Source organism: Lactuca saligna, chromosome 4 (genome assembly GCF_052625555.1).
Source record: "Lactuca saligna cultivar CGN05327 chromosome 4, ASM5262555v1, whole genome shotgun sequence".
Classification (NCBI taxonomy): domain Eukaryota; kingdom Viridiplantae; phylum Streptophyta; class Magnoliopsida; order Asterales; family Asteraceae; genus Lactuca; species Lactuca saligna.
Window position 1 is genome coordinate 159,819,614 of NC_136420.1, and position 8,514 is coordinate 159,828,127.

Here is an 8,514-nt window from a genome sequence, read left to right on the forward strand (position 1 = left end):
CATACTGTCAGGCATATCTTGGTGTCAGACCTACCCTCCGGTTTATCTTAACTGGCTGTGGGTTCTAACCTACCCCTCCTACCAATATCACATAATATCATAACATACTGGCACATAAAGCATAATAGATAGTGGCATACTAGACAATTACCACAAAGATAATCATCTAAACTATAATCGACTACTAGTGGGACAATATTGGTGTCCTTGACCCACTCCTACTAGAAGGTAACTTACCTCAAATATCGTGAAGTAGTTAAACTGTCCTCGGCTCCGAAATCAACTCCAATTAGACTCCTACACATAAAGCATCTCCTTTAATTACCCTTTCATACTCATAATCCCTTACGGGTTAACTTTGGTCAAAGCCAAGGTCACAGTCAACACCCTGGTCAAAGTCAGCCTTCTGGTTAAAGTCAACGTCTTGGGTTGACTCAACTTACCTAGTTGATCCATTAACTCATTGAGTTCCATGAATCATACACCCTGAAATCGCGATCCAACTCGTCGAGTTTTTTCACAACCTGTCGAGTTCCTCCTATCTATCGAATCAAGACTTCTCCAATCAACTCGTTGAGTCATCCTTGAACTTGTCGAGTTTTGCCCTTTACAGACTCGGGACACTTTGACCCAACTCGTCGAGTTCCTCTATGGGCTCGACGAGTTGTTCAGTCTATTGACTCCTCTTAATAGATTAAGCTCATATCCTTCAGATCTAAACTCCATACTTCATCCACATACTGAAAATGTCCTTTTAAGGGTAAAGTTTCCAACTTTACCTATTAATAGCCTTCCTTAATGGGTTTAGCTCAAACCCTAACTCTTCATGACCTAGATCTCGATCCAAAAGCCATAATACTTCAAGCTAAGGCATAAAGACTCGGATCTAGACCCTAAACACTACATGAACATATAAAGTCTCTGACTTTCTCTCCATGCATGGCCTTTTGGATCTTAAAAGGCAAAAATGACACCCTAAAGCTTGTATGGGGATTCAATGGCCATAAAGTTTACACCTTTATGCCATGAAGGCCCTCCAAGGTCCTAGATATGGAAGTATACTCACTTGTGACGTCCATTTCCCAAGGACCATGCTACTTGGACCTAAAACTCAATAAAAGTGAAGATGAAGAGATCTAAGCATACTATTGACAAGATAGGAGCTTTATACCTACGATAAACCAGAAATGTATCTTCCTCTTCAAAACCATAAGAATGCACCAAAAATGGCTCAAAACTCTCAAAGTGTATTAGGGTTTTGTGGCTAGGTTTTGGGACGATGGAGGTTGTAGATATGACCAACCTTTGGAGATTAAGGTGTTTAAATAGGGTGCTAAACTCTGAAAATTAGGGTTTCACTATGGCAGTCCTACTCGTTGAGTTGAGGCTCTCAACTCGTCGAGTAAACTTTCCAACCCGCGTCCAAGTCCGTTCCTACTCGACGAGTTTGGGGCCTTCAACTCTTCGAGTTTCTATATAAAAATGAATAAAATTTTGAATTTAATACATACCAGGAACCGGACATTACAAATCTCCACCCCTTATTTTAGACTTCGAGGATTGAAATAGCTCTAGGTAGTGCTCCCTCATCTCATCCTACGACTCCCAAGTCCATTCCGAGCCCTTCGTGGTGCTTCTATTGCACCTTCACCAACTCTACCCTCTTGTTCCTCAAATCCTTCGTCTTCCTGTCGAGGGTGGCTACCGGTTGCTCGATGTCGTTCAGACTGTCATCTACCTGAATATCCTCTAAAGGTACCACTGCGGAGTAATCTACCAAGCACTTCCACAACCAGGAGACATGAAAGGTGCTGTGGATATGACTAAGCTCGGTTGGTAGATCCCGTCGACATACAACCCAGCCCTCCTGAGCTAATACCATGAACGGATCAATGTATATGGGGCCTAACTTGCTCTGCTTCCTGAACCGGATGACACCTTTCCAAGGTGACACCTTCAGGAGGACTAAATGTATAAACTAAAATTAGTGAGAATATGTTAATGCTTTGGGTTTTGTTATTGTGTAACTTGAAACAATGATTCGAGTGAGATTTTTTTCAAAAAATCTACATAGTGGCATAGCCGGTTGATTCAACAATGTTATGGGCAATATGAGGACGTTTCAAAATGAACTTATAGAAGGTGCAACATCCATGTTGGACATGTTTTGAACATTTGTGCAATCATACTTCTCATGGTCTATTATTTGAAGAGAAATTTTAACTTGATGAAATATGAGGTGCACTGTATCAACATCTAGATCTAATTGGCAAAATGATATATATATATATATATATATATATATATATATATATATATATATATATATATATATATATATATATTCATGGGCATTTTCTATATGAAAATGTATGTGTATTAAAAGTGGATGTATTCAAGATAAAGATAAAAGGTATTGAAGCAAAGTTTTGTATTCTATTGCAAAAAAGGCATTTAGTTTTAGCAACCTTTGTTTCTTCTCATTCCTAGTTAATCTTAGAAGAAAGTTATATAATTAGCTATTATCTTTTATGAACTCTATCTACAGCAAAATGGGTGTCTATATGTGCACCTATTGTAATTATTGTATGTTACATCCCAATAATCAAATTTATATGACTAGTAGTTTGAGTTTTATATTATTTAGATTCATTAGATTTAAAATAATCACGTTTGAAAAATAAAACATTCTTACTTTGAAAAAATTAATATTTTTCTCCACTTTAACTGATCCCTCTTTATTCGATGGGTGACTTTTGCCTCGATCTATATCTCCTTCCTTATAAATCATAGAACCTATATAATTGAACTCTTATTGGTTGAAGAGTATACTCCCTATACATGCATCTACTCCTTCCTCATTGACATTTCTAATAAAATTGCACCCAAAATGATTCGTTTTAATTGTGTTGAAACCTTGTTATCTTGCATCAATCTTGACCAACGTGAAGACATTTCCCACAACATTGTTGGATCAATCGGATATTGCCACTATTTAGATTTCTTGAAAAAACCTTACTCAAATCATTATATCAAATCACACAATAACTAAATTCAAAGCATTTAACATATTTTCATTTTAGTTTATACATTTGGTTAAAACATGAGTTGTTTGATTTGATCTATAATTTACTTAAGTTATTTCACTATTTTTCAAATATTTAAAAACATTTGAAACAAGAATACTTAAACCTATATATATATATATATATATATATATATATATATATATATATATATATATATATATATATATATATATATATATATATATATATATATATATATATATATATATATATATATATATAAAGGGTTGATTGTAACTATTTGGATTAGATATGTCTTTCATATGCAATATAACAAATTGTTAGGGGAATGGAAATACAATTTTGTCAAATAGACAAAACTATCTAATCCCATATTATACAACTTTGCTTCTGTGTCACACACTCTCTCTCTCTCTCTCTCTCTCTCATTGCTAGAGCAGAGACAAACGACACCGAACCAAACTCCAACAGTTTTAGAGAGAGAAAAAAGAAAAAAGAAAAAAGAAAAGGTTCAACTTCTTCCAGAAATGCTCTGAAATCTATCATCAGGAAGAAGACGACGACGACGTAATTCGTCTGTATTCTGACCAACCAATCCAGCAAATAAATGCTTAGTCATTGTTTCTGCATCAATGCTCACCGAACAACTGCACTTATTGTATCCATCAAAAAAAGCTAGCAAATTTCTCATTGAACCCTAAAAGACTGAACACCAAAGGTAAAAATACATATATCTATCTAACATTTCAGTTTTTCTATTTCGTTTACTTTCACACTCTTGTGTGTGTTTTTTTCAGTGAATACAGCTAATATGCATGACTACTGTTCTTTCAAATTGCATCTGTTGCAATTAAGGTCAACTTCAAGTGAATCTGAAAATTTCTTCTGTTTACTAATTATGCGCTGTTTTTTATTATTATAATTTATTATGTTTTTATTTATTTGATCTACTTATTTATTCTCAATTTCGTTCTAGTTGAAGACTGTAAATTTCCGATATATGTTGCTCGTATTTTTACCATTTGTTCCTCTTTTAATCAAAATCCTTCGTTTTATCAGATAAAGAAAGCGAAAGCTAACAGAGAATCTCTAAGATCTCGTGTCTCTAATTCCTTTTCACTATCATTTCGCATTTAAATATTGATTAATTTCAATCTCTACCAGATTCTACTATTGAGGATCTTTGAATTCAATTCCATTTCTCGAAGATCCTTTGAAGATTCTAAAAAAGAAATAATCAAACCTATCTGAGAAACATAACTAGTGAAGAAATTTAGGGTTTTGGTGTGAAGAATGGCTGCAGCATGGGAGCATTTTGGAGAGATTGCAAATGTGGCCCAACTAACAGGTTTAGATGCAGTGAAGCTAATAGGGATGATTGTCCAAGCTGCTAATACAGCTCGTTTACACAAGAAGAACTGCAAACAATTTGCAAAGCATTTGAAGTTGATTGGAAATCTTCTTCAACAACTCAAAATCACTGAGCTGAAAAGGTATCCAGAAACACGTGAACCTTTAGAACAACTTGAAGATGCATTGAGAAGATCCTACATTTTAGTCAACAGTTGTCAAGATCGAAGCTATCTCTACTTACTTGCAATGGGATGGAACATTGTTTATCAATTCAGAAAAGCACAAAACGAAATTGATCGATACTTAAAGATTATCCCACTCATCACTCTTGTTGATAATGCTCGAGTCAGGGTATATAATTATAAACTCAACTTCATCTTGTTCTAAAGATTATCAAATCTTGTTTTAACTTGTTTTCTTTCAGGAAAGATTGGAGTATATTGAAATGGATCAAAGGGAATACACATTGGATGATGAAGATAGAAAGGTGCAAGATGTTATCATGAAGCCTGATCCTTCACATACTGATACTGTTGTGTTGAAGAAAACACTTTCTTGTAGCTACCCAAATTTGCCTTTCAAGGAAGTTATCCAGAAAGAAAATGAAAAGCTTCATATGGAACTACAAAGATCACAAGCTAACTTAGATGTAGGCCAATGTGAAGTTATTCAACATCTGATTGAGGTCACTCAAGTTGTTGCTTCAAATTCTCAAAATGAAACAGAGCCTCAATATCCAAATGTTAACACCAATAAACAAGCTCGAGATGAGAGTGATACAAATACAATTACAAATACAAAGCCACACTCAACTTCAAGGTTGGTTTTCTTTCTCCTTCTGAATGTAAGGGTAAAATGGTCATTTACGATATACTAAGTAGTAAGTGGTGTTGCAGAAGCACATCATATGGGCATCAAGAATGGCATTCAGATCTACTTGGCTGTTGTTCAGAGCCTAAGATGTGTATGTATTATGTAATATGTTTATGTTTTCAATTCTTAACATTTTTCCATCTGTATAGCAATATACTTTAAGAATTTAAAAAATAAAAATGAAAATAAAATTTTATGTAGGTATGAAGACATTCTTCTTTCCATGTGGGACATTTTCAAAGATTGCATCTGTGGCGACAAACAGGCACATGAGTAAGATTCTTTATGAATTTAAAAAATACTAAAAGTTTTTTGTGCCCTAATTATATATTATTAATTTATGACCATATCTATCTGTCAATAATTGAGAACAGCTTCAGGAGAAGCCTGCAATGAGCTGATGGCTTATTCTCTAATATTATCATGCTGTTGCTATACCTCTTGCATTAGGAGGAAGCTTCGGATGACTCTCAATATCACGGTACCCTGAAATGACCATTTTACCCTTACATTCCAACAAACAGTTTTCATCGTATTCATGAAAGAGTTGGGAGGAAAATGTTAAGGGATTAACCAATTACGTCTATTAAGTCAAAAGGATACATCCCTTAAGTGTGGATTCTGTTTTCAGTTTTTGTAGAAAGTTAAATTTTTTTTTTAAAAAAAAAAAATTGGATTTTTATGTTACGTAGGGTGGGTGGTTTGATGACTTTCTGTCGCATATCATGTGCTGTTGCTGTGCACTTGTTCAAGAGCTGCGAGAAGTTGAAATGCGTGGAATTCATGGTATTCACGTCTTTTTATATATATTTCTAAGGGGCAAATATGGAAATTTGCAATTGTGGTTGTGTTTTGATGAGGGGTAGAAATGGAACTTTGCAGGTCCAGAGAAGACAAAAACAAGCTCTCCACCTTCGCAGTGGATGGAATCGTGAAGTTGATTTGATTATATGAGAAATCGTTACATAAGATTTGTTGCCATTGTTAATAGTTAATACCTCTCATGGTGGTTGACTTTTTCTTTACCTTACTTTTACTTTATGTAAAGTTGTTCTTGATGATAGATTCAAGTCTTCAACGCTTCAACAATAACTTAATTTAAAGAGTGAGAAATAGTGGTTTGATAAATGATAGGTTTTCATGAAAAGAGATTTGAATTAAATTTATTGATAGTTGGATTCCAATTCTTTGTAAGCGTCATATTAGCCCAAATAGTGAGTCCAAGATATATAAAAAAAATAGGTCATATTGGCCCAATAGTGAGCCCAAGATATATAAATAAGAATGAATGACATGTCACGAAAGAATTGTATGTATTCGAGGCAACACCTTCAACAACAAGACAAACTGAAAGCACTGTAGAATTGTAGCAAAATTTTGGAAATTTGATAGTGACCACTAAGGAAGATAAGATCATCGACATACAATAAGTGTGAGATGGTGGGCCCTCGCAAGGTGTCGAGATTCTATGGAACATTCTAAGAAAGCTAGTTTTATGCTGAATCAAATATAAAATTTCCATAACAATGATAAAAAAAGAAAGGTGAGAGTGAATTCCACTAAGCGACATAGAAGTTCACATGAAGGTGAAGCAACCATATTTTACACTTTATCCGTGATGAGCGAAAGCACATTTAAGCAATAACTAAGTTACACAATTCGCAATTTAGAGTTAAATGTTCTGTCAAAGTCACCTTTCAATATAATGGCATTTTGCTGTTGTTTTTTTTTACCCCAATAATTGCATACTTCATTATCATAAAAGGGTCATCAAGGATGTTCCTTCCATTTATGAAAGCCAATTGAACATCTACAAGTTGTGGATATCACTTTATGGATGCTCCAAATGAGATTTTTAGGTTTGCATGTGGTATTCTTGTAAATCATACAAACCTTCTAAACCTAAAAGAAATAACTTCAAATTGAATGCCAAATTCTAGTTCATTGTAATTACTAATTAAATCGGCTGTATCCCTTGATTATAAGAACCGAAAGAACTAATTTTCTCTTCCATTATTCTTGAGTTATGTCTTTGTTATAATAAGTCTCACCTCTGTTTTCTTTCTTCAATTAACCGATGTGGGATATATTACTTTCATGCACCGTCACATTTAGCATTACTTCAAATATTACACAAAACATAAATAAAGCAAAAATGGTAATCGTAGGAAATACCGTAGTTTTAAAACTAATATCTAATAATATAATAATCAGAGGACAAATTGATAGTACAAGAAGTGACCAACCATCCGATGTGAAGCTCATCCGAGCTTTAGTGTGGGATCCGAAGTTATGTGTTACCCGAGAAGCTTTTTATCCGAGGTGTTTGTTTGTACGAGAAAGTGTTTATGCGAGCAAGAAAGTTATATTTTGTCTTTTAGTTTGTAGTAGATTTAGGAACAAAATCAACAATATCTTATTGTCAGAGTATTATTACTAGTATTCTTCTTTTTATTCCTTTGGTTAAATGAATGTACAAATATGCTATTATATAGGTTAGTAAGACTTCATTATAATGTTTATTTTTCAAGCATATTGAATACTGTAATAAGATTCTCTTCAAACATTCTGATTATTCTTATTTATTACTCGTTTTATTTCCTCATTAAATACTAAGTTGATTTTCAAGTCTTCAACCGGATCATTTCAGACTGATACTAGGACCTTACTTATTAGTTTCATTGTTGTTTGGTTTTTTACTCTCACAATTGGTATCACAGCCTAAATGGTTATCCATTGAATCCATCTGCCAAGATTGTCATTACTCAAGAACACAATGATATTCATTCTCATTTTTATACCTACATGATAAAATTTCTCCATATATACCATTGTCGCTCTTAAATTTTAAAACCTAAAAATGGCTAGTTCGAATCAACTATGTACTCGATACACATAGCCAACAATGTGGATTTGCCCTACTTTAGCCCCATAACGGTGTGAATTTTAAAACGTAAAAGTATTTTCGAAGAAATGTTTTTCATTGATTTATAAAATATTGGGATGTCATAATTGATACAAAACAAAAGCATAAACATGCATTATATTATTCTTAGACTATCAGTTTACATCTCCTTGAATCTCTTGTCATTCATATATCTTTGTACTGCTACATGTGCTACAAAGAAATTGAGTTTGTCGGGTTGGGAAACCTGATGAGTACATAGAGTTTTCAACCCATAATATTATAATCTTATATATATATATATATATATATATATATATATATATATATATA

General features: G+C 33.6%; 1 pseudogene across 1 annotated transcript; it reads left to right on the plus strand.

The window, feature by feature from the left end:
* The first annotated feature begins 3,429 nt into the window (after positions 1–3,429).
* LOC145043012 (protein MID1-COMPLEMENTING ACTIVITY 1-like) lies at positions 3,430–6,404 on the plus strand (annotated as a pseudogene). Its single transcript, XR_013680855.1, has 7 exons — positions 3,430–3,768; positions 4,215–4,754; positions 4,828–5,367; positions 5,478–5,549; positions 5,651–5,757; positions 5,969–6,062; positions 6,159–6,404. The product of XR_013680855.1 is annotated as a protein MID1-COMPLEMENTING ACTIVITY 1-like (transcript).
* Positions 6,405–8,514: the final 2,110 nt, after the last annotated feature.